We start from the raw sequence: 26,459 nt of genomic DNA on the forward strand, positions 1-26,459 counted from the left end.
AAACTGCAGACGAGGCGGCGCGCAGCAGGCAACTTAATTACCCATTTAAAGCCTCTCGTCTCATGCTTAAAGACCCATATACCTACAGAAGACTATGGCTAATGCCAGCACTAACGTCCTCCTATTGCATACAGATGTCTTTCTCCTTTTTTCCCTTTTTTTTTTGCTGCGAGCTCCGCTCATTGGTTCGCTGTTGCTGAGATCTCCCAGTGTCAACTCGTGTTAGAAGCTTCAGGTGCAAAAAAAAGGGACAAAGGGGAAAAAAGGAATATATACAGTACACACGGCTGTATGCAGTCACCATGGTAACCTCCGGCTTGTACGGAACACTTAATCACACAGAGGGGGCTCGGTAAAGTGGAGGGGGCGCCGTGTCTCTCTCCTCTGACTTTCTTCAGTCCCTTCCCATCATTAAAGTGTCTCAGTGGATAACCAAAGAGGCTGTAACTCTCCGACACTGGCAAATGTTTCCAGATCTTTTTTTTTTTCCAAGTTATTATCCATGTAATCATCAGGAAAGTTCTGGTACAGAATCGTGCGAGGACTGCGGTAAAAAAAAAAAAAAACACACACCCACCATCAAGGGTGCTGGTATCCTTTCACAGCTCCCCTAAATCTGCTTTGTCCAGAGTTCATGCATTCATCCAATGGATGGTGAAGACCTCCGCTTGTCTTTGGCTTCATTCTCAGGCTCTAAATGCACCCAACCTCTTGCATGTGCCAACTTGGGCATCCAACCTATCACCACCACCATCGCCCTCATCTGACGCTTCCTGCAGACCTGCAAGCTGCAAACCTTAGGATTTGCTGGAGGAGGAAGCGGAGTTTACTTTGCCTCCTGTGTGTGGCTGGGGTTGATGCATTTTATCCATGCCTCTCTCTGTCTCTGCCTTCCCTCCCTCCTCTCTCTCTCTTTTTTTTTTTCTCCTTTCACTCTCTCTTCCCCCACACATACACACATACTCTCTCTCTCTCCCTCTCTTTCTCTCACTCTAATGTGTGATCTGGAAAGCTTATAAAAGCCTGATGTAATTCTTAATGCAGCCCCTGGCTACAAGGACTGGATCTAGAATCACCGAGTAGCGAGAGGGAAAAAAAAGAATGAAAAATACCAGAGACAGGCAAATACATAGCGGCGGAGGATCTTAAGCAAACAAACATCTCCCTGGGAAGCCAATATTTTTTTTTGTGTGTGTGTTTTGTGGAAGAGCTTGCTTGAATCTGAAGACTTAGATGGTGTCATTGGATGGAATCGTCTTCTTTGGCTTTTCTCGGAACTGGAGATTTCATCTGTCAACCCAAGGCTCTTCTTCTTCTTCTTCATCTTCTTCATATCTATTCATTGTGAGGAGCAAGTTAAAGCATTAAAGCTGAAGACTTTACACAAATTGGTCATTGTGGTGGGGAGGATATGGCTTCTACTGGGCTACTTACTTAATACCTGGAATTTGCTTTAGAAGAAGAGGACATTGAAGTCCAAGGTAAGACAAAGTCTAGATTCTCCTTGTATGAGTTGGATTTCGGCTTCTCGGACAGGTTTGGATTTGGGCTGTCGAATACTCTTAATACCCAGTTAGATATGGTTTTCTTATGCCATCCAGGTTTCTTATTTTTTTTTTTATTTTTTATGAATCTGTCAACTTTTATATACTTCACCCCCCCACACACACCTCACCACCCTTTCACCATCTAACCCTGGTGAGCCACCAACATTTTGCACCTTGCTGAGCGCATGAATGGCTAACCGGGGAAAGGAAGGAAAATAAATGTATGAATATTTGAGAAGGGAGATGAAAAAGGAGCATTATTATACTGTCATAAATAAATCAGTCCTTCAATAATACACAGTCCCCAGCTTTAATATACACTGCTGCATTGGAGAGACAGCATTCCTGGGCAAGCAAGTGCCATCAGCACAGTGGGTCACTGGTGGACCCCCGCTACTGGAGCTCATGTTTGCTCTATGGGAGTTGAGTTGATTAACCCAATGGGGGGGTCTTCTTTCATGTTGACATTATTTTTTTTAAGGATATGATGAGACATATTTTTTTTTCATGTTTTTGCTCCATTGTATCCATCACATGCATTGGGTTATAGCTGTTGTTTTTCAAGGTCTCATCCCTGTGGTTTAGGAGAAAGAGATATAACATGTGCTCTTCTCGTGATAATTCCTAAATGTCTCTCCCGTAACAGATGAGCCTTTATTTCATTATTAAGGGCTGATTGTCTCAGTAATGACCTTTATGGCTCCCTTAATCATTGCTTATCAGCAAGTTCCTAAGAAGACGCCAGAATGCCAATGTATCTATTATGCATCACCGGTGCCTTAAATGTTCCATAGGGCTCCGACACCTCCAGTCTGCCGATGACTATATGAAGACTTAATCAGCGTGGGTAATTATTAGCTAACCTTGTCTGAATCATTGTGCTCGTAGGAGCTAATGGCACATTGAGTTCATCTCATTTTTTTTTTATATATTTTCCAATCATAAGCCTATCTGATTAAGGTTTGAGAATCCCAGACTTTGTAATTTAGTTATTAAAATGTAAATGCCATGGGCGGGAGAGGACAGAATATCAATGACTTCAGTCGAATATTAGAGTCAAGATGATTGGACATTAATATGATTTAAAGACCACCAAAAAAATCATCAACATTCCCTTAGATCCTACAGAAATGATGGGATCATTTCTAAGAATGTGGAGGATTGAGTAACCCCGGGGACATTTGGTGGGTTCATAAATGCATGTTCTCCATACCCTAAATCCCATAAGAGACGTTGGGTCTGTGATGACTTGTTGAGTAGGTGCTTGCATTTCTTGGAAGAGCCAATGGACAGCACAACCCATCGTGATGGGGTCCTTTCGTCTACCGAGAGGGTAAAACTAGGTTTTTCTCCAGAGATTATGGATGTGCTGAAGTGCTACCTAATAGCACTGAGATTTCCACCCTCCTGTGCTATCCTACATTCCAAATGACTAATACCCGATAAGCGATTTAGCCCCAGCAAAAAGGCGAGAAAATTTTCACCGCGAGTTTTATGTCTTGTGATTGCACCTGGCTCTGGAAGGAAATACTGAGAGCTTTCAAAAATAAACTGGGATTTTCTGCTCTATTTTAAGCCCTGGGAATAAGGATTTTCCAGCCAATTCCTATACTTCAGATTATTTCCAATGTCATGATATTGACAATATAGTCCAACCCGGAAAGCCTTGGACTACTGATACATTCGTAAGGGGGGGGGGGGGGTCTTGTAATCTTGTAACATCGAGTGTTAAATGTTACTCATTGGATCAATAGTCAAAAATCTAGATCTATTTGGGTTGATCTGCATGAACTCTTCCCATCATTTGCTCATGCATCCGTTTCTGTAGAGGAATGCTATAACATTTGCTCATGCATCCATGGAGAAGAAGATAAAAAGTCTATGGAAATGGTGATTTTCAGGGTCATCGAGCATCAAAGACTCTCTTAATTGAGTTGTGAGTGGGTAGGGATGGCGCACGGTCACTAAGGCAGGCGCAGGCAGGGCATGCTGAGACTTGTAGTGAGGATTGTAATACACAGAGTCCATTGTTGGCGCTCACTGTCGACGCTCCATACTTGTTTTGTCACCCGCTCAGCTATCAATTGGCCCGAGCCGCTTCTCTCGGGAGGCAGCTAGTTAGTTTTTCAATGGGGGGGAAATGAAATGGATTTAAATCACCCCGGAATGATTAAAGGTTCTCTTCTCGGAGAAGTGACAATTTGATCTCCGTCTCTCTCTCGCTCTCTAACATCGGCCTGATGGATGTCTTTAAAATCATTGGCATTCTGGGCCAGGGGTTGGAAATTGACTTGAATGGTGATGCTGTGATTTAAGTCTTCAGGAAGAAGTGATGTATTGTTGCACAATTTCAGCGGCTGATTATGAGGTTTGCACGTGGGGTTAGTGGTGGCCTCGGCTAATTCATGTCACATTCTGGAGGAGGAGGAGGAGGAGGGGGTGAAGTAAATGCTTGTTAGGTTTGGAAATGTGCATCCGAATGACGCCGGGAGACTGAGCGACCGCCGTATAGCGATTTCATGCATCGCCTGGTATATCAATGTGTATCCGTAATACACGGGATTAACCAGAAACATATATTAACCAGTGCAAAGCGTATCATGTGCAACATGCGTGGATGCTGCAGGGTTAATTTAATGATATAACATATAATTTACTATCCCAAATCTCCCAAAGACCTCAAAACCTTATTTATTTTATTTTTTTTTATTATTTATTTTCCAAGTTTTCATCACATTTGTAGATGAAAAGACAAGCCAAATTTTAAGTATCAGTTTTAACTTTTTTTTAAGGTTCTCACCATTCTTTCGCTTGTTTCCATTAGGAAAAACTAAATTGCACCTGTTGATACAATAACGGTGAGGGATTTACTGAGCCCAGCTCCCCTGGTGACTAGCCAACCGGATGAGTCTGGTGCTTGTAGTACCCTCCATCGGGGAATAGAGGGCGCCAGATAGTCACTTTGGCGCTTTTCTTGCAGAGGGAAGGAGCTGCAAAGTGTTCTGTACAGCTGCGCTATAAACACTGGAGAGGAAGACAACACATAATAAAGCGGCTCAGAGTGCCGTGGCTTCAGATGTCTGATGCCGGTTGATGCCGCGCTCGCCATGCCCCTTGGTGCGCCACTGAAAAAAAAAAAACTAGAAAAAAATGTAGCATGTATCTGTGCTAGACGTGGAAAGGTTAATCACAGACGAAGCGTGTGTGGGATCTGAAGTGTTTATGCCATGCAGTAGATTCATTAACATCTTCATCGCCACCGTTGTCATCATTTTGCTGGTATTTTTAGTCACCCCTTCAAGTATAGGGAGAAAAAAAATCAATAATGATGGGGGAAGTGATCTGTCTGCAAAATGTGCAGCGGTGAAATATCCAGAAATATTTGTAATGTAGAAAGCAATTATGTGTATAGCAGATACTGCAGAATTTATCTCTGATGAAGAGAGGCTTCCTCTTACCAGGACTGGGGTTCAAATGCTGCCATAACCCTGTGTCTAAATACCTTGGCCAAGGCAAAGTGGCTTGTTGGTCTTTCAGTTGCCTCCTAGCTGCAAGACCCAAAAGCTAAAATGGAAAGGATCCCCTCCCATCGTAGAACCAGCAAACACCACAAATCCCAACCTTTTTTTTTTCAATGACCATTGGCTCAATCTTGAGCTGTGTCGACTTGATGGATGGAAGGATCGATCTTGTACAAGTCTAGATAGATCCATCAGGGTCTTCTCAGCCGTTATCTTGATAGTATTAAGCTATTGAGTTGCTGGTCTTCCTCTTCGCCTTGTTCATTTTATTTTCCCACCATGATGTCCTTCTCCAGTAATTGCTCTCTTTGTATGGTGTGTCCAACAATTTGTAGAAAGATCGATGTTGTGCAAGCCTTGATAGGTCCATCAGGATCTTCTCTGCCATAATCTTGATAGTATCAAGCCATTGAATTGCTGGATTTTCTCTTCGCCTTGTTCCTTTTATTTTTCCGACCATGATGTCCTTCTCCAGTAATTGCTCTCTTTGTATGATGTGTCCAAAGTATTCAATTTTATGGATGTTATCTGTAGGAAGATCGATCTTGTGCAAGCCTAGAGAGGTCCACCAGGATCTTCTCCATTGGTATCTTAATAGTGCCAATCCATCGTGTTGCTGGTCTTCGTCTTCACCTTGTTCCTTCTTCTCTTCCGAAAGTGATATCTTTCTCCAGTGATTGTTTTCTTCACATGATGTCTCCAAGGTAGGCAAGTCATAGCTTGGTGATCATTCCTTCCAGCGACATGTCTGGCTTGATTTGTTCTAAGATTGATTTGTTTGCTCTTCTTGCCATCCATGGTATTGATAACATCCTTCTCCAGCACCACATTTGGATTCATCCTGGCCATGAGAAAAATGTGTCTGAAGGTCCAAGTGACAAGCCCAACCAATTTTTACCTGGAAGATAAGCGGTGATGGGGGGGTCTCTTCCTGCAATGGAAATTAAGACAGTCCACATGCCCATTGCCCATTATAAGATGTCTCTACAAGACATAGTCATTCAGACTGATCCCATATCAGATATTTGGAGAAGGAAACCTTCCCTGTTTTCTTGGATCTAAGGCAGGATTATCTCATCACTTTCATTTTGCCGCTATGCTGCTCTTCTCTGTACATCACAATGGATGGACAATGCCCAACACTCTGCCTGGAACCATGGATGGACAGGTCAAAAGAAGACATGAGTGTTTTTATTTTTTTTTTAGATTGAATCTTCATGTATCCATAGTATTGACATTCAGAGTCAAAATGTGACCCACTTGGTCAGCTCTATAGTAACCATGAGGTCCAAAATCATGTAGAAAAGAGAAATGTTCGGTGAAAACTGAGCCTTTGTCCATTTTATAAGAAAATAAAATTGTTGACCAATTTCTAAACCATTTTGAAAACCTCAACATGATACGATGGAAGTTTGACTCAACTGGGCATGTTTGATGGCTATGAAGGCGCCTGGTCACCCGTCAACATCAGTTGACATCACAGCTCTAAGGATCTGATGCAGTAGCCAAAAATAAAGGCAAATATAAAAATTCCACAAAATGCTCTTCCGTTTTGTGGTCATCTCCTTTAACAGGTTGACTTTCTTCTTCTTTGATTGTCGTTAAACCTATATAAATTCCAGATAGAGATTGTGACTTTAGCTGGCCATGCACATTGGAATATTATTGGTTGGGCTCATGAATTTCACACACGGACCCTTTAATTTGTATGGAATCCTCCTGACTCTGCCCAAAAAAAGAAGGTGTTTGGGAAAAATGAAAGATCAGATACTTTCAATGTCAACGCTCAGTTGTTTTGTTCCCAGAGGAGAAAAGTCGAACCCAGAGCTAAACTGCCTTTATCCCATTCAGAACACATTCACGCACCATTACGATGAGCATGAATGTGTACCGGTGGTTGGAAAGGTGTTTGGTCATCATCTATCTGACCTGTAAGATCAACCCAAGAAGGAAGTTTTGGCTATGACTCTATGTGGGGAACCATATTCTCATTGGAATGGAACTTAAAAACTAAAGCTGTCCATACCCAATGCTCATCTAGCATTCTACCCCCTAAACATGCACGCTCGGCTGAGCATGCATGTGTTTTTAATCAGGAAGAAGGAACAAGTCTTACCTTCTACGGGAGCAAAATATTTGCCAACCAACATTCCCGATCTTTCTTTCTCCTGGTATCTTCTATCAAGGGAGAGCGGGGACAACCCCATAGACATTACATAGTTAGTTGGTCCCAACATAATTGTTGGGCTTGACCACCTGTCATCCCACCGAATGGGATCTGTGAGCTGGTATCCAAAAAAACTGTTATCATGGGGAGGATGATGGACCGTTTTGTGTTTTCAGAGGGTTGGAATATCAATGATGAACCCACTGAAGAATCACTGATGGTGACCTTTACAAAGATCACAATGTCCATTACTTTAAGAAAATGGCTGCATCCAATTATTCTGCCGCCATTTATGCCAAAAAATATTCAAAAACAGAGCGGAAAATCGAGACCATAACGTGAACCAGCCAGACGCCCGTCAGATCAAGCTGCTTGTGCCTTTCGATGATGTCCTTCTCTCCCCTCGGCCTTTCTACGCTCGGTCAGAGAGCTCCAGTCTGTGGAGTGGAATGGAAAAAAAAAATAATATAATGGCAAATTCCCGTGAGAATACATTTAATTGGCTATGTTCCCGTTAATTAGAGGAAGCATACAATCAGTGTTACACGGCTTTGTGGTCTTGAACTTTAGGGAATATTCAATTAACACATACGCTTGTGGCCTTGTTTGTATGAACTTTTGTTTCTTTCACCCTGAATGATACTCATATGGAGCAGCGTTTATTGAAGCATTTCGCTTCTTCTCGGAATAATAGCGATTAGGTCTTGTAGTGAAAATACGGATGTTTTATGGACAAATAATCCCAATGCAGGTTTTATAGGGATTTATGATTTTGCTCTTGTTGCCTCCCTCCTGTAGAGTCCGAGCAAAAATATCTGCATTGCTTGGACCTCGTAAGTTACTTTGTATTTTATCTCAGGGATTTCCTTTATTAACAAACCAATTAACCTACAGATATAGTATGTGCTAGAAGAGCTAATGGCCTACTCTGAAGAGTTCAGCAATTTCCGAGCACTGCCTCACGTGCTGCCTTATAAAGTTCCTGGATGAGCTCAGACGACTCATAGTTAAAGGGATTGCCCAGAACTAGAACAACATGGCTGCTTTCTTGCATAAGTCGCACCAAACCCATCTAGATGTTGTTTGAGATACTAACTCTAGAGTTAGTTAGAAGGGATCTCCAGGGTCATCGGGTCCAACCCCCTGCTCAATGCAGGAGTCACTAAACCATCTCAGATGTCTGTCCAGCCACTGTTTGAAGACTTCCATGGAAGGAGAACTCGCCACCTCCCGTGCCAGCCTGTTCCACTCATTGATCACCCTAATTGTCAAAAAGTTTTTTCTAATATCTAATCTGTGTCTCCTCCCATTCAGTTTCATCCCATTGCCTCTAGTCTTTCCTTGTGCAAATGATAATAAAGATGATCCTTCTACAATGTGACAGCCCTTCAGATATTTGTAGGCAGCTATTAAGTCTTCTTTTTTGCAGCTAAACATTCCCAGATCCTGTGACCGTTCCTCATAGGACAATGTTTGCAGTCTACTCACCATCCTGGTCGCTCTTCTCTGAACTTGCTCCAGTTTTTCAATGTCTTTTCGAAATACAGCAGATCAAAGCCATTATTGAGCTGCAATAACGGGCACAACCCATCTGCAGAACAGATGCCATTACTGGAAGAAGGCAGACATTTTTTCCTAATGCCGGACACTGCATTTATTGGTCTTCACTGTGTAATCTAGTCTGGGTCGGGAATGGATAGTTTTCTGAGACAAGGAGTGCCAGACAATTATTAGAATGAGCTGTTACTTGCTAATTACCTTTCACGGCTGTTAACGTCTGACTGTTTTTGCACAACACAGCAACACTCTTGTCGGCTAACTGTCCCTGATATTGCAGCTCAGTCCTATTCACTAAACTGGGACTAAGCTGCAATACCAGATAGAGTCACAGGACAGAATGCCCCAAGGGGTCTTTAAAAAGTGTTTAAGGGGATTTCCACTACTGTGGTAACAAAAAAATCCTTCTACTCACCTCCCGTATCGGCGTAATCTCAGCAATGTCTGGGTTGAGTCTTCCGGCATTCGCATGACCTTGTTATGGCACATTGACCAGTCAGTCTATGACTGCTGCCATCTATAGTGCCACAGACATGGTGCCCAGTGTTTATACCACTGATCTATGAAATGCAGTGTAGAGATAAGCATATAGGGCAATGCTTAAAGGGGTTGTCCAGTCTGAAAGTACAAGACTGCAGTCATTCTATGTGACTGCAGACTTGTGAATCCTCTCAACCCGTGCACTGTGGGGATTCTTCAGTATCAGGAACAGGCAGTCATATGCGATTTGCATACATGCGGTCACATTCCGACTAGATGTGTCCAGCTTTGCTCAATATACTTGCGTCTAGTCGGCATGTGACCACTTGTATACAAATTACATACTTGCAATCACATGAATGTTGGCTCCTGCCGGTATACTTTTTGCTGTGCACATGATGTGAAGAATCACAAGTCTGCAGTTTCAGAGGCGCGGTGAGCTCATGATGATTGACAGTGGCATAGCTGAGCCGCTATTACGAACTCTGCGCTTGCTGAGTCTACTAACAGAGGTAACGTTACCTCTGTAGCGCCGGAGGAATGCAAGGACACAGATCCAAAAATCTGGTCAGCTTCAAAACAGAACTAGCACATTTTAGAGCAAAAAGCTTGTAAGCCTAGGAAACCGGCCACCGCTGATGGACTGCAGAGGTGGCTGGCAACTGAGGTAGCAAAGAGTAAAATATAAAGTTAAAAGTCCTCTACATTTTTGAGAATGAAGAAGATTTTCATTGAAAGGTAAATTGCTACGTTTTTACAGGCAGTTTTCAATTTTACCCATTTTGAAAGATGAAACAATCAGTATCTATTTAGATTAATCCAATGGAGAATGGATGAATCCAAACTATGGGCATACTTGTGGCAGATTAGATGATGGGCACCATGAGCCCCCAGGGGCCACAGACCCTATGGAGCTTCTGGTGTACTTATGGCAGATTGGATGATGGCCACCACAGTCCCCCACGGGCCACAGGTCCTATGGAGCTTCTGGTGTACTTGTGGCAGATTAGATGATGGGCACCACGGTCCCCCAGGGGCCACAGACCCTATGGAGCTTCTGGTGTACTTGTGACGGATTGGATGATGGCCACCACGGTCCCCCAGGGGCCACAGGCCCTATGGATCTTCTGGTGTACTTGTGACGGATTGGATGATGGCCACCACGGTCCCCCAGGGGCCACAGACCCTATGGAGCTTCTGGTGTACTTGTGACGGATTGGATGATGGCCACCACGGTCCCCCAGGGGCCACAGGCCCTATGGATCTTCTGGTGTACTTGTGACGGATTGGATAATGGCCACCACGGTCCCCCAGGGACCACAGGCCCTATAGAGCTTCTGGTGTAGTTGTGGCAGATTGGATGATGGCCACCATGGTTCCCCAGGGGCCACAGACCCTATGGAGCTTCCATATTAGAACCTTTCCAAGCCTCATCGTCAGGGCAAGGAGGAGACACGACCGGCATTCGCCCTCATCCTTCCACTGAGGAGAATGACCATCTCACAATGATATATTGTGAGTTCAAGAAAAAATAGACGAGAAGCACAAAATCCAATCGTGCAGCCGGAATACGTCCTTGACTAATTTAATAAAAATATCAATTTCTCACAATCAATATTACTAATAATAAAATAATCTTGCACTCACTGCCATCAAATATCCCAGCGAATGCCGGCCGGGTCTATTTCAAGGTTGGCTACACAATCGGATATTTTTTTTTTTTAATGGTGGAAAAATCTGAAGTCGGCCAGTTATAAAGCGCAGATAGTGGAAGATGACGGCTTCAGTTGTATTATGAGAATTTCATATTTTAAAGAGGTTGTCCATGATAAGAAAAAAGGATCTGTTTTTTTTTTCACCTTTCTTGTCCATATGCTAGCCTGTGATTAATTCTGCAGCTTTGAGAAAACTCGAGAAAATTGGGCCAAGCACAGTCTATGGTAAAGAGTGCTGCTTTTTGGAAAAAAAAAGTCATGAACGACCCCCTTTAATTATGGAGTAATATTATAAAAATGTATATTGAACTGCAGTACCACTAACAACCACAAGGGGTGCTGCATAATACAAGATGTCAAGGAAAAAATCCAATAGTAATAATAGTACCAATTTTTGGATCTCAATATAAGGACTTGAACAATTCCTTTAAAGGGATAAAAAATGATTTTTACATGCACTTGGTTTTATGTCATTGGTTTACATTACTTGTCCAAGGAGATAAAATTAGTTTTAAAAGGGCTAATTTGGTTTTAAAAAAAAAAAGAAGTAATACTCACCCTCCCCGATCCCTTGAAACCTCCCATTTAGTTTCGTACCTGGTCACAACACGTCTGTTCTTTCCAGATCCAATGGATAAGATGCCCACTCAGCCAATTACTCGCTCGTTAGGTGACCATGGCAGCCACTGATTAACTCAGCAGACGTTTCCGCCCATCTTTGGTGACGCTAGAAAGTAGAGACCGGCTGGGGCTGCGTAAGAGTCTGAATGGGAGCTTCGAGCTATCAGTGAGAGTAGGTATTACTTTTTTATTTTCATATACCATTCTGAACCCTTAACAAAAATGCCATCCCCCAACAATGCTTTTAAAACATGACATGAGAATAAGGTTACTTGCTTATTACCTTTCTTCGACTGTTTTAGAAATCCCCATGATGGGGTCAGCGGCCATATATCTAAGGGGGAACTACAATGTCAGTGTTGTGTAAACTAAATGAAAAGAGTTGTAAAAAATAATAGTAAAAATGATAATTGGACTGGCACTCGCTACTTATCACTTGAGAAAAAGTCTTTAACATGGTGTCAGCTGACAAACAAGACACAAAGTACCGCATTATTGTCTCATAAACATATTGCCCTCATACATACCTAATAAAAAAGTACATTGTAACACCTAATAGATGAGTAGCTCCTGAAAACTAATAAGTAAGTGCCCCCTACTTCAGTGTTAATCACTTTTACTTTCATTTAAACAAACTATAAACTATAATCTTCAGACAGATTCCCTTCTTCTTCTTTGCCGCGTGGCATTTATTAATATTTATTTACTACTTCATCGGAATCTTCTGGGAATATGTAAGCAATTTCTCCTATTGACAAAATAGGACTTGAAGAACAAGATTGGATAATTCTACCCTCCGGCAACAGCATCCACCTCTATATAAATAAAGCAGCTCCATAAATCCACAATTTGCCATGTACACTCTTGGTGTATTCACACTCTATATCAATCCAGCTGCATTCTGCCAGCCAAACCCGCACAATCCACACACACAAATCTTAGAGGAGTCTGCAGCTGAAAGTAAAAGACATTGTAGAGGAAGACTTAACAGAAAGAAACTTTGTACATAATGATAGATTCAGATAATAAACCAGAGTCCAGATAATGATTGCAACTCCTGATAATAAACCAGGGTCCAGATAATGAGTGCAACTCCTGATAATAAACCAGAGTCCAGATAATGAGTGCAACTCCTGATAATAAACCAGAGTCCAGATAATGAGTGCAACTCCTGATAATAAACCAGGGTCCAGATAATGATTGCAACTCCTGATAATAAACCAGGGTCCAGATAATGATTGCATCTCCTGATAATAAACCAGGGTTCAGATAATGATTGCAACTCCTGATAATAAACCAGGGTCCAGATAATGATTGCAACTCCTGAAAATAAACCACTGTCCAGATAATGAGCGCAACTCCTGATAATAAACCAGGGTCCAGATAATGAGTGCAACTCCTGATAATAAACCAGGGTCCAGATAATGAGTGCAACTCCTGATAATAAACCAGGGTCCAGATAATGAGCGCAACTCCTGATAATAAACCAGGGTCCAGATAATGAGTGCAACTCCTGATAATAAACCAGGGTCCAGATAATGATTGCAACTCCTGAAAATAAACCACTGTCCAGATAATGAGCGCAACTCCTGATAATAAACCAGGGTCCAGATAATGAGTGCAACTCCTGATAATAAACCAGGGTCCAGATAATGAGTGCAACTCCTGATAATAAACCAGGGTCCAGATAATGAGCGCAACTCCTGATAATAAACCAGAGTCCAGATAATGAGTGCAACTCCTGATAATAAACCAGGGTCCAGAAAATGATTGCAACTCCTGATAATAAACCAGGGTTCAGATAATGATTGCAACTCCTGATAATAAACCAGGGTCCAGATAATGATTGCAACTCCTGATAATAAACCACTGTCCAGATAATGAGCGCAACTCCTGATAATAAACCAGAGTCCAGATAATGAGTGCAACTCCTGATAATAAACCAGGGTCCAGATAATGAGCGCAACTCCTGATAATAAACCAGGGTTCAGATAATGATTGCAACTCCTGATAATAAACCAGAGTCCAGATAATGATTGCAACTCCTGATAATAAACCAGAGTCCAGATAACGAGAGCAACTCCTGATAATAAACCAGAGTCCAGATAACGAGAGCAACTCCTGATAATAAACCAGGGTTCAGATAATGAGTGCAACTCCAGACAATAAACCAGGGTCCAGATAATGAGTGCAACTCCTGATAATAAACCAGGGTCCAGATTTATGAGTGCAACTCCTGATAATAAACCAGGGTCCAGATAAAAAGTGCAACTCCTGATAATAAACCAGGGTCCAGATAATGAGTGCAACTCCTGATAATAAACCAGGGTTCAGAAAATGAGTTCAACTCCTGATAATAAACCAGGGTCCAGATAATGAGTGCAACTCCTGATAACAAACCAGGGTCCAGATAATAATTACAACTCCTGATAATAAACCAGAGTCCAGATAATAAGCGCAACTTCTGATAATAAACCAGGGTCCAGATAATTAGTGCAATTCCTGATAATAAACCAGGTTCCAGATAATAAGTGCAACTTCTAATAATAAAACAATGCCCGGATAATGAGTGCAACTCCTGATAATAAACCAGGGTCCAGATAATGATTACAACTCCTGATAATAAACCAGGGTTCAGATAATGAGTGCAACTCCTGATATTAAACCAGGGTCCAGATAATGAGTGCAAATCGTGATAATAAACGAGAGTCCAGATAATGAGTGCAACTCCTGATAATAAACCAGGGTCCAGATAATGAGTGTAACTCATGATAATAAATCAGGGTCCAGATAATAAGTGCAACTTCTGATAATAAACCAGTGTCCAGATAATGAGTGCAACTCCTGATAATAAACCAGGGTTCAGATAATGAGTGCAACTTCTGATAATGAACCAGTGTCCAGATAATGAGTGCAACTCCTGATAATAAACCAGGGATCAGATAATGAGTGCAATACCTGATAATAAACCAGGGTCCAGATAATAATTACAACTCCTGATAATAAACCAGGGTCCAGATAAATAGTGCAATTCCTGATAATAAACCAGGTTCCAGATAATAAGTGCAACTTCTGATAATAAAACAATGCCCGGATAATGAGTGCAACTTCTGATAATAAACCAGTGTCCAGATAAATAGTGCAATTCCTGATAATAAACCAGGTTGCAGATAATAAGTGCAACTTCTGATAATAAAACAATGCCCGGATAATGAGTGCAACTCCTGATAATAAACCAGGTTTCAGATAATGAGTGCAACTCCCGATAATAAACCAGGGTCCAGATAATGATTACATCTCCTGATAATAAACCAGGGTTCAGATAATGAGTGCAACTCCTGATATTAAACCAGGGTCCAGATAATGAGTGCAAATCGTGATAAAAAACGAGAGTCCAGATAATGAGTGCAACTCCTGATAATAAACCAGGGTCCAGATAATGAGTGCAACTTCTGATAATAATCCAGTGTCCAGATAATGAGTGCAACTCCTGATAATAAACCAGGGTTCAGATAATGAGTGCAACTCCTGATAATAAACCAGGGTCCAGATAATAAGTGCAACTTCTGATAATGAACCAGTGTCCAGATAATGAGTGAAACTCCTGCTAATAAACCAGGGTTCAGATAATGAGTTCAACTCTTGATAATAAACGAGTGTCCAGATAATGAGTACAACTCCTGATAACAAACCAGAGTACAGATAATGAGTACAACTCCTGATAACAAACCAGGGTTCAGATAATGAGTGCAACTCCTGATAATAAACCAGGGTTCAGATAATGAGTGCAATTCCTGATAATAAACCAGTGTTCAGATAATGAGTGCAACTCCTGATAATAAACCAAGGTCCAGATAATAAGTGCAACTTCTGATAATAAACCAGTGTCCAGATAATGAGTGCAACTCCTGATAATAAACCAGGGTCCAGATAATGATTACAACTCCTGATAATAAACCAGGGTTCAGATAATGAGTGCAATTCCTGATAATAAACCAGTGTTCAGATAATGAGTGCAACTCCTGATAATAAACCAAGGTCCAGATAATAAGTGCAACTTCTGATAATAAACCAGTGTCCAGATAATGAGTGCAACTCCCGATAATAAACCAGGGTCCAGATAATGATTACATCTCCTGATAATAAACCAGGGTTCAGATAATGAGTGCAACTCCTGATATTCAACCAGGGTCCAGATAATGAGTGCAAATCGTGATAATAAACGAGAGTCCAGATAATGAGTGCAACTCCTGATAATAAACCAGGGTCCAGATAATGAGTGCAACTCCTGATAATAAATCAGGGTCCAGATAATGAGTGCAACTTCTGATAATAAACCAGTGTCCAGATAATGAGTGCAACTCCTGATAATAAACCAGTGTCCAGATAATGAGTGAAACTCCTGCTAATAAACCAGGGTTCAGATAATGAGTTCAACTCTTGATAATAAAAGAGTGTCCAGATAATGAGTACAACTCCTGATAACAAACCAGAGTCCAGATAATGAGTGCAACTCCTGATAATAAACCAGGGTCCAGATAACGATTGCAACTCCAGACAATAAACCAGGGTTCAGATAATGAGTGCAACTCCTGATAATCAGGGTTCAGATAATGAGTGCAATTCCTGATAATAAACCAGGGTTCAGATAATGAGTGCAACTCCTGATAATAAATCAGGGTTCAGATAATGAGTGCAACTCCTGATAATATATCAGGGTCCAGATAATGAGTGCAACTCCTGATAATAAACCAAGGTCCAGATAATGAGTGCAACTTCTGATAATAAACCAGTGTCCAGATAATGAGTGCAACTCCTGATAATAAACCAGGGTTCAGATAATGAGTGCAACTCCTGATAATAAACCAGGGTCCAGATAATGATTTCAACTCCTGATAATAAACCAGGGTCCAGATAATGAGTGCAACTCCTGATAATAAACCAGGTTTCAGATAATGAGTGCAACTCCCGATAATAAACCAGGGTCCAGATAACGATTGCAACTCCAGACAATAAACCAGGGTTCAGATAATGAGTGCAACTCCTGATAATCAGGGTTCAGATAATGAGTGCAATTCCTGATAATAAACCAGGGTTCAGATAATGAGTGCAACTCCTGATAATAAATCAGGGTTCAGATAATGAGTGCAACTCCTGATAATATATCAGGGTCCAGATAATGAGTGCAACTCCTGATAATAAACCAAGGTCCAGATAATGAGTGCAACTTCTGATAATAAACCAGTGTCCTGATAATGAGTGCAACTCCTGATAATAAACCAGGGTTCAGATAATGAGTTCAACTTCTGATAATAAACCAGGGTCCAGATAATGATTACAACTCCTGATAATAAACCAGGGTTCAGATAATGAGTGCAACTCCTGATAATAAACCAGGGTCCAGATAATGATTTCAACTCCTGATAATAAACCAGGGTCCAGATAATGAGTGCAACTCCTGATAATAAACCAGGGTTCAGATAATGAGTGCAACTCCTGATAATAAACCAGGGTCCAGATAATGATTACATCTCCTGATAATAAACCAGGGTTCAGATAATGAGTGCAACTCCTGATATTAAACCAGGGTCAAGATAATGACTGCAAATCGTGATAATAAACGAGAGTCCAGATAATGATTACATCTCCTGATAATAAACCAGGGTTCAGATAATGAGTGCAACTCCTGATATTAAACCAGGGTCAAGATAATGACTGCAAATCGTGATAATAAACGAGAGTCCAGATAATGAGTGCAACTCCTGATAATAAACCAGGGTCCAGATAATGAGTGCAACTCATGATAATAAATCAGGGTCCAGATAATAAGTGCAACTTCTGATAATGAACCAGTGTCCAGATAATGAGTGCAACTCCTGATAATAAATCAGGGTCCAGATAATAAGTGCAACTTCTGATAATGAACCAGTGTCCAGATAATGAGTGCAACTCCTGATAATAAACCAGGGTCCAGATAATGATTACATCTCCTGATAATAAACCAGGGTTCAGATAATGAGTGCAACTCCTGATATTAAACCAGGGTCAAGATAATGACTGCAAATCGTGATAATAAACGAGAGTCCAGATAATGAGTGCCACTCCTGATAATAAACCAGGGTCCAGATAATGAGTGCAACTCATGATAATAAATCAGGGTCCAGATAATAAGTGCAACTTCTGATAATGAACCAGTGTCCAGATAATGAGTGCAACTCCTGATAATAAATCAGGGTCCAGATAATAAGTGCAACTTCTGATAATGAACCAGTGTCCAGATAATGAGTGCAACTCCTGATAATAAACCAGTGTCCAGATAATGAGAGAAACTCCTGCTAATAAACCAGGGTCCAGATAATGAGTGCAACTCCTGATAATAAAGCAGGGTTCAGAAAATGAGTGCAACTCCTGATAATAAACCAGGGTCCAGATAATGAGTGCAACTACTGAAAATAAACCAGGGTTCAGATAATGAGTGCAACTCCTGATAATAAACCAGGGTCCAGATAATGATTGCAAATTCTGATAATTAACCAGGGTCCAGATAATGAGTGCAACTCCTGATAATAAACCAGGGTCCAGATATTGAGTGCAACTCCTGATAATAAACCAGGGTCCAGATAATGAGTGCAACTCCTGATAATAAACCAGTGTCCAGATAGTGAGTGCAACTCCTGATAATAAACCAGGGTTCAAATAATGAGTTCAACTCCTGATAATAAATGAGAGTCCAGAAAATGAGTGCAACTCCTGATAATAAACCAGAGTCCAGATAATGAGTGCAACTCCTGATAATAAACCAGAGTCCAGATAATGAGTGCAACTCCTGATAATAAACCAGGGTCCAGATAATGATTGCAACTCCAGACAATAAACCAGGGTTCAGATAATGAGTGCAACTCCTGATAATAAACCAGGGTTCAGATAATGAGTGCAATTCCTGATAATAAATCAGGGTCCAGATAATAAGTGCAACTTCTGATAATAAACCAGTGTCCAGATAATGAGTGAAACTCCTGCTAATAAACCAGGGTTCAGATAATGAGTTCAACTCTTAATAATAAATCAGGGTCCAGATAATGAGTGCAACTCCTGATAATAAACTAGGGTCCAGATAATAAGTTCAACTCCTGATAATAAACCAGGGTCTAGATAATGATTGCAACTCCAGACAATAAACCAGGGTCCAGATAATGAGTGCAACTCCTGATAATAAACTAGGGTCCAGATAATACAGTAAGTTCAACTTCTGATAATAAACCAGTGTCCAGATAATGAGTGCAACTCCTGATAATAAACCAGGGTTCAGATAATGAGTGCAACTCCTGATAATAAACCAGGGTCCAGATAATGATTACAACTCCTGATAATAAACCAGGGTCCAGATAATGATTACAACTCCTGATAATAAACCAAGGTTCAGATAATGAGTGCAACTCCTGGTAATAAACCAGGGTCCAGATAATGAGTGCAACTCCTGATAATAAACCAGGCTTCAGATAATGAGTGCAACTCCTGATAATAAACCAGGGTTCAGATAATGAGTGCAATTCCTGATAATAAACCAGTGTTCAGTTAATGAGTGCAACTCCTGATAATATATCAGGGTCCAGATAATGAGTGCAACTCCTGATAATAAACCAAGGTCCAGATAAAAAGTGCAACTTCTGATAATAAACCAGTGTCCAGATAATGAGTGCAACTCCTGATAATAAACCAGGGTTCAGATAATGAGTGCAACTTCTGATAATAAACCAGGGTCTAGATAATGATTACAACTCCTGATAATAAACCAGGTTTCAGATAATGAGTGCAACTCCCGATAATAAACCAGGGTCCAGATAATGATTACATCTCCTGATAATAAACCAGGGTACAGATAATGAGTGCAACTCCTGATATTCAACCAGGGTCAAGATAATGAGTGCAAATCGTGATAATAAACGAGAGTCCAGATAATGAGTGCAACTCCTGATAATAAACCAGGGTCCAGATAATGAGTGCAACTCCTGATAATAAACCATTGTCCAGATAATAAGTGCAACTTCTGATAATGAACCAGTGTCCAGATAATGAGTGCAACTCCTGATAATAAACCAGGGTTCAAATAATGAGTTCAACTCTTGATAATAAACGAGTGTCCAGATAATGAGTACAACTCCTGATAACAAACCAGAGTACAGATAATGAGTACAACTCCTGATAACAAACCAGGGTTCAGATAATGAGTGCAACTCCTAATAATAAACCAGGGTTCAGATAATGAGTGCAATTCCTGATAATATATCAGGGTCCAGATAATGAGTGCAACTCCTGATAATAAACCAAGGTCCAGATAATAAGTGCAACTTCTGATAATAAACCAGTGTCCAGATAATGAGTGCAACTCCTGATAATAAACCAGGGTCCAGATAATGATTACAACTCCTGATAATAAACCAGGTTTCAGATAATGAGTGCAACTCCCGATAATAAACCAGGGTCCAGATAATGATTACATCTCCTGATAATAAACCAGGGTTCAGATAATGAGTGCAACTCCTGATATTCAACCAGGGTCCAGATAATGAGTGCAAATCGTGATAATAAACGAGAGTCCAGATAATGAGTGCAACTCCTGATAATAAACCAGGGTCCAGATAATGAGTGCAACTCCTGATAATAAATCAGGGTCCAGATAATAAGTGCAACTTCTGATAATAAACCAGTGTCCAGATAATGAGTGCAACTCCTGATAATAAACCAGTGTCCAGATAATGAGTGAAACTCCTGCTAATAAACCAGGGTTCAGATAATGAGTTCAACTCTTGATAATAAACGAGTGTCCAGATAATGAGTACAACTCCTGATAACAAACCAGAGTCCAGATAATGTGTGCAACTCCTGATAATAAACCAGGGTCCAGATAACGATTGCAACTCCAGAGAATAAACCAGGGTTCAGATAATGAGTGCAACTCCTGATAATCAGGGTTCAGATAATGAGTGCAATTCCTGATAATAAACCAGGGTTCAGATAATGAGTGCAACTCCTGATAATAAATCAGGGTTCAGATAATGAGTGCAACTCCTGATAATATATCAGGGTCCAGATAATGAGTGCAACTCCTGATAATAAACCAAGGTCCAGATAATGAGTGCAACTTCTGATAATAAACCAGTGTCCAGATAATGAGTGCAACTCCTGATAATAAACCAGGGTTCAGATAATGAGTTCAACTTCTGATAATAAACCAGGGTCCAGATAATGATTACAACTCCTGATAATAAACCAGGGTTCAGATAATGAGTGCAACTCCTGATAATAAACCAGGGTCCAGATAATGATTTCAACTCCTGATAATAAACCAGGGTCCAGATAATGAGTGCAACTCCTGATAATAAACCAGGTTTCAGATAATGAGTGCAACTCCCGATAATAAACCAGGGTCCAGATAACGATTGCAACTCCAGACAATAAACCAGGGTTCAGATAATGAGTGCAACTCCTGATAATCAGGGTTCAGATAATGAGTGCAATTCCTGATAATAAACCAGGGTTCAGATAATGAGTGCAACTCCTGATAATAAATCAGGGTTCAGATAATGAGTGCAACTCCTGATAATATATCAGGGTCCAGATAATGAGTGCAACTCCTGATAATAAACCAAGGTCCAGATAATGAGTGCAACTTCTGATAATAAACCAGTGTCCAGATAATGAGTGCAACTCCTGATAATAAACCAGGGTTCAGATAATGAGTTCAACTTCTGATAATAAACCAGGGTCCAGATAATGATTACAACTCCTGATAATAAACCAGGGTTCAGATAATGAGTGCAACTCCTGATAATAAACCAGGGTCCAGATAATGATTTCAACTCCTGATAATAAACCAGGGTCCAGATAATGAGTGCAACTCCTGATAATAAACCAGGGTTCAGATAATGAGTGCAACTCCTGATAATAAACCAGGGTCCAGATAATGATTACATCTCCTGATAATAAACCAGGGTTCAGATAATGAGTGCAACTCCTGATATTAAACCAGGGTCAAGATAATGACTGCAAATCGTGATAATAAACGAGAGTCCAGATAATGAGTGCAACTCCTGATAATAAACCAGGGTCCAGATAATGAGTGCAACTCATGATAATAAATCAGGGTCCAGATAATAAGTGCAACTTCTGATAATGAACCAGTGTCCAGATAATGAGTGCAACTCCTGATAATAAATCAGGGTCCAGATAATAAGTGCAACTTCTGATAATGAACCAGTGTCCAGATAATGAGTGCAACTCCTGATAATAAACGAGTGTCCAGATAATGAGAGAAACTCCTGCTAATAAACCAGGGTCCAGATAATGAGTGCAACTCCTGATAATAAAGCAGGGTTCAGAAAATGAGTGCAACTCCTGATAATAAACCAGGGTCCAGATAATGAGTGCAACTACTGAAAATAAACCAGGGTTCAGATAATGAGTGCAACTCCTGATAATAAACCAGGGTCCAGATAATGATTGCAAATTCTGATAATTAACCAGGGTCCAGATAATGAGTGCAACTCCTGATAATAAACCAGGGTCCAGATATTGAGTGCAACTCCTGATAATAAACCAGGGTCCAGATAATGAGTGCAACTCCTGATAATAAACCAGTGTCCAGATAGTGAGTGCAACTCCTGATAATAAACCAGGGTTCAAATAATGAGTTCAACTCCTGATAATAAATGAGAGTCCAGAAAATGAGTGCAACTCCTGATAATAAACCAGAGTCCAGATAATGAGTGCAACTCCTGATAATAAACCAGAGTCCAGATAATGAGTGCAACTCCTGATAATAAACCAGGGTCCAGATAATGATTGCAACTCCAGACAATAAACCAGGGTTCAGATAATGAGTGCAACTCCTGATAATAAACCAGGGTTCAGATGAGTGCAACTCCTGCTAATAAACCAGGGTCCAGATAATGATTGCAACTCCAGACAATAAACCAGGGTTCAGATAATGAGTGCAACTCCTGATAATAAACCAGGGTTCAGATAATGAGTGCAATTCCTGATAATAAATCAGGGTCCAGATAATAAGTGCAACTTCTGATAATAAACCAGTGTCCAGATAATGAGTGCAACTCCTGATAATAAACCAGTGTCCAGATAATGAGTGAAACTCCTGCTAATAAACCAGGGTTCAGATAATGAGTTCAACTCTTAATAATAAATCAGGGTCCAGATAATGAGTGCAACTCCTGATAATAAACTAGGGTCCAGATAATAAGTTCAACTCCTGATAATAAACCAGGGTCTAGATAATGATTGCAACTCCAGACAATAAACCAGGGTCCAGATAATGAGTGCAACTCCTTATAATAAACTAGGGTCCAGATAATAAGTTCAACTCCTGATAATAAACCAGGGTCTAGATAATGATTGCAACTCCAGACAATAAACCAGTGTCCACATAATGAGTGCAACTCCTGATAATAAACCAGGGTTCAGATAATGAGTGCAACTCCTGATAATAAACCAGGGTCCAGATAATGATTACAACTCCTGATAATAAACCAGGGTCCAGATAATGATTACAACTCCTTATAATAAACCAAGGTTCAGATAATGAGTGCAACTCCTGGTAATAAACCAGGGTCCAGATAATGAGTGCAACTCCTGATAATAAACCAGGATTCAGATAATGAGTGCAACTCCTGATAATAAACCAGGGTTCAGATAATGAGTGCAATTCCTGATAATAAACCAGTGTTCAGTTAATGAGTGCAACTCCTGATAATATATCAGGGTCCAGATAATGAGTGCAACTCCTGATAATAAACCAAGGTCCAGATAAAAAGTGCAACTTCTGATAATAAACCAGTGTCCAGATAATGAGTGCAACTCCTGATAATAAAACAGGGTTCAGATAATGAGTGCAACTTCTGATAATAAACCAGGGTCTAGATAATGATTACAACTCCTGATAATAAACCAGGTTTCAGATAATGAGTGCAACTCCCGATAATAAACCAGGGTCCAGATAATGATTACATCTCCTGATAATAAACCAGGGTACAGATAATGAGTGCAACTCCTGATATTCAACCAGGGTCAAGATAATGAGTGCAAATCGTGATAATAAACGAGAGTCCAGATAATGAGTGCAACTCCTGATAATAAACCAGGGTCCAGATAATGAGTGCAACTCCTGATAATAAATCAGGGTCCAGATAATAAGTGCAACTTCTGATAATAAACCAGTGTCCAGATAATGAGTGCAACTCCTGATAATAAACCAGTGTCCAGATAATGAGTGAAACTCCTGCTAATAAACCAGGGTTCAGATATTGAGTTCAACTCTTGATAATAAACGAGTGTCCAGATAATGAGTACAACTCCTGATAACAAACCAGAGTCCAGATAATGAGTGCAACTCCTGATAATAAACCAGGGTCCAGATAACGATTGCAACTCCAGACAATAAACCAGGGTTCAGATAATGAGTGCAACTCCTGATAATCAGGGTTCAGATAATGAGTGCAATTCCTGATAATAAACCAGGGTTCAGATAATGAGTGCAACTCCTGATAATAAATCAGGGTTCAGATAATGAGTGCAACTCCTGATAATATATCAGGGTCCAGATAATGAGTGCAACTCCTGATAATAAACCAAGGTCCAGATAATGAGTGCAACTTCTGATAATAAACCAGTGTCCAGATAATGAGTGCAACTCCTGATAATAAACCAGGGTTCAGATAATGAGTGCAACTCCTGATAATAAACCAGGGTCCAGATAATGATTTCAACTCCTGATAATAAACCAGGGTCCAGATAATGAGTGCAACTCCTGATAATAAACCAGGTTTCAGATAATGAGTGCAACTCCCGATAATAAACCAGGGTCCAGATAACGATTGCAACTCCAGACAATAAACCAGGGTTCAGATAATGAGTGCAACTCCTGATAATCAGGGTTCAGATAATGAGTGCAATTCCTGATAATAAACCAGGGTTCAGATAATGAGTGCAACTCCTGATAATAAATCAGGGTTCAGATAATGAGTGCAACTCCTGATAATATATCAGGGTCCAGATAATGAGTGCAACTCCTGATAATAAACCAAGGTCCAGATAATGAGTGCAACTTCTGATAATAAACCAGTGTCCTGATAATGAGTGCAACTCCTGATAATAAACCAGGGTTCAGATAATGAGTTCAACTTCTGATAATAAACCAGGGTCCAGATAATGATTACAACTCCTGATAATAAACCAGGGTTCAGATAATGAGTGCAACTCCTGATAATAAACCAGGGTCCAGATAATGATTTCAACTCCTGATAATAAACCAGGGTCCAGATAATGAGTGCAACTCCTGATAATAAACCAGGGTCCAGATAATGATTACATCTCCTGATAATAAACCAGGGTTCAGATAATGAGTGCAACTCCTGATATTAAACCAGGGTCAAGATAATGACTGCAAATCGTGATAATAAACGAGAGTCCAGATAATGATTACATCTCCTGATAATAAACCAGGGTTCAGATAATGAGTGCAACTCCTGATATTAAACCAGGGTCAAGATAATGACTGCAAATCGTGATAATAAACGAGAGTCCAGATAATGAGTGCAACTCCTGATAATAAACCAGGGTCCAGATAATGAGTGCAACTCATGATAATAAATCAGGGTCCAGATAATAAGTGCAACTTCTGATAATGAACCAGTGTCCAGATAATGAGTGCAACTCCTGATAATAAATCAGGGTCCAGATAATAAGTGCAACTTCTGATAATGAACCAGTGTCCAGATAATGAGTGCAACTCCTGATAATAAACCAGGGTCCAGATAATGATTACATCTCCTGATAATAAACCAGGGTTCAGATAATGAGTGCAACTCCTGATATTAAACCAGGGTCAAGATAATGACTGCAAATCGTGATAATAAACGAGAGTCCAGATAATGAGTGCCACTCCTGATAATAAACCAGGGTCCAGATAATGAGTGCAACTCATGATAATAAATCAGGGTCCAGATAATAAGTGCAACTTCTGATAATGAACCAGTGTCCAGATAATGAGTGCAACTCCTGATAATAAATCAGGGTCCAGATAATAAGTGCAACTTCTGATAATGAACCAGTGTCCAGATAATGAGTGCAACTCCTGATAATAAACCAGTGTCCAGATAATGAGAGAAACTCCTGCTAATAAACCAGGGTCCAGATAATGAGTGCAACTCCTGATAATAAAGCAGGGTTCAGAAAATGAGTGCAACTCCTGATAATAAACCAGGGTCCAGATAATGAGTGCAACTACTGAAAATAAACCAGGGTTCAGATAATGAGTGCAACTCCTGATAATAAACCAGGGTCCAGATAATGATTGCAAATTCTGATAATTAACCAGGGTCCAGATAATGAGTGCAACTCCTGATAATAAACCAGGGTCCAGATATTGAGTGCAACTCCTGATAATAAACCAGGGTCCAGATAATGAGTGCAACTCCTGATAATAAACCAGTGTCCAGATAGTGAGTGCAACTCCTGATAATAAACCAGGGTTCAAATAATGAGTTCAACTCCTGATAATAAATGAGAGTCCAGAAAATGAGTGCAACTCCTGATAATAAACCAGAGTCCAGATAATGAGTGCAACTCCTGATAATAAACCAGAGTCCAGATAATGAGTGCAACTCCTGATAATAAACCAGGGTCCAGATAATGATTGCAACTCCAGACAATAAACCAGGGTTCAGATAATGAGTGCAACTCCTGATAATAAACCAGGGTTCAGATAATGAGTGCAATTCCTGATAATAAATCAGGGTCCAGATAATAAGTGCAACTTCTGATAATAAACCAGTGTCCA

The 26,459-nt window shown here is 40.5% G+C and overlaps 1 protein-coding gene across 6 annotated transcripts in view; it reads left to right on the top strand.

Annotated features, from left to right (window-relative positions):
• Nucleotides 1-794: 794 nt before the first annotated feature.
• The window catches only part of ADGRB1 (adhesion G protein-coupled receptor B1), a 758,475-nt gene continuing 732,810 nt past the window's right edge, over nucleotides 795-26,459 (top strand). Inside the window, exon 1 of one of the 6 annotated variants that reach the window (XM_073555047.1) lies at nucleotides 795-1,481. The gene's annotated coding sequence lies outside the window, so the exon portion shown is untranslated. The remainder of the gene's footprint in view (nucleotides 1,482-26,459) is intronic. The other 5 variants (XM_073555046.1, XM_073555048.1, XM_073555049.1 and 2 more) reach the window with 5 other exon arrangements.

The sequence above is a fragment of the Dendrobates tinctorius genome, unplaced genomic scaffold, assembly GCF_039654945.1.
Source record: "Dendrobates tinctorius isolate UK_male_01 unplaced genomic scaffold, ASM3965494v1 ptg000215l, whole genome shotgun sequence".
In the NCBI taxonomy this organism is placed as follows: Eukaryota; Metazoa; Chordata; class Amphibia; order Anura; family Dendrobatidae; genus Dendrobates; species Dendrobates tinctorius.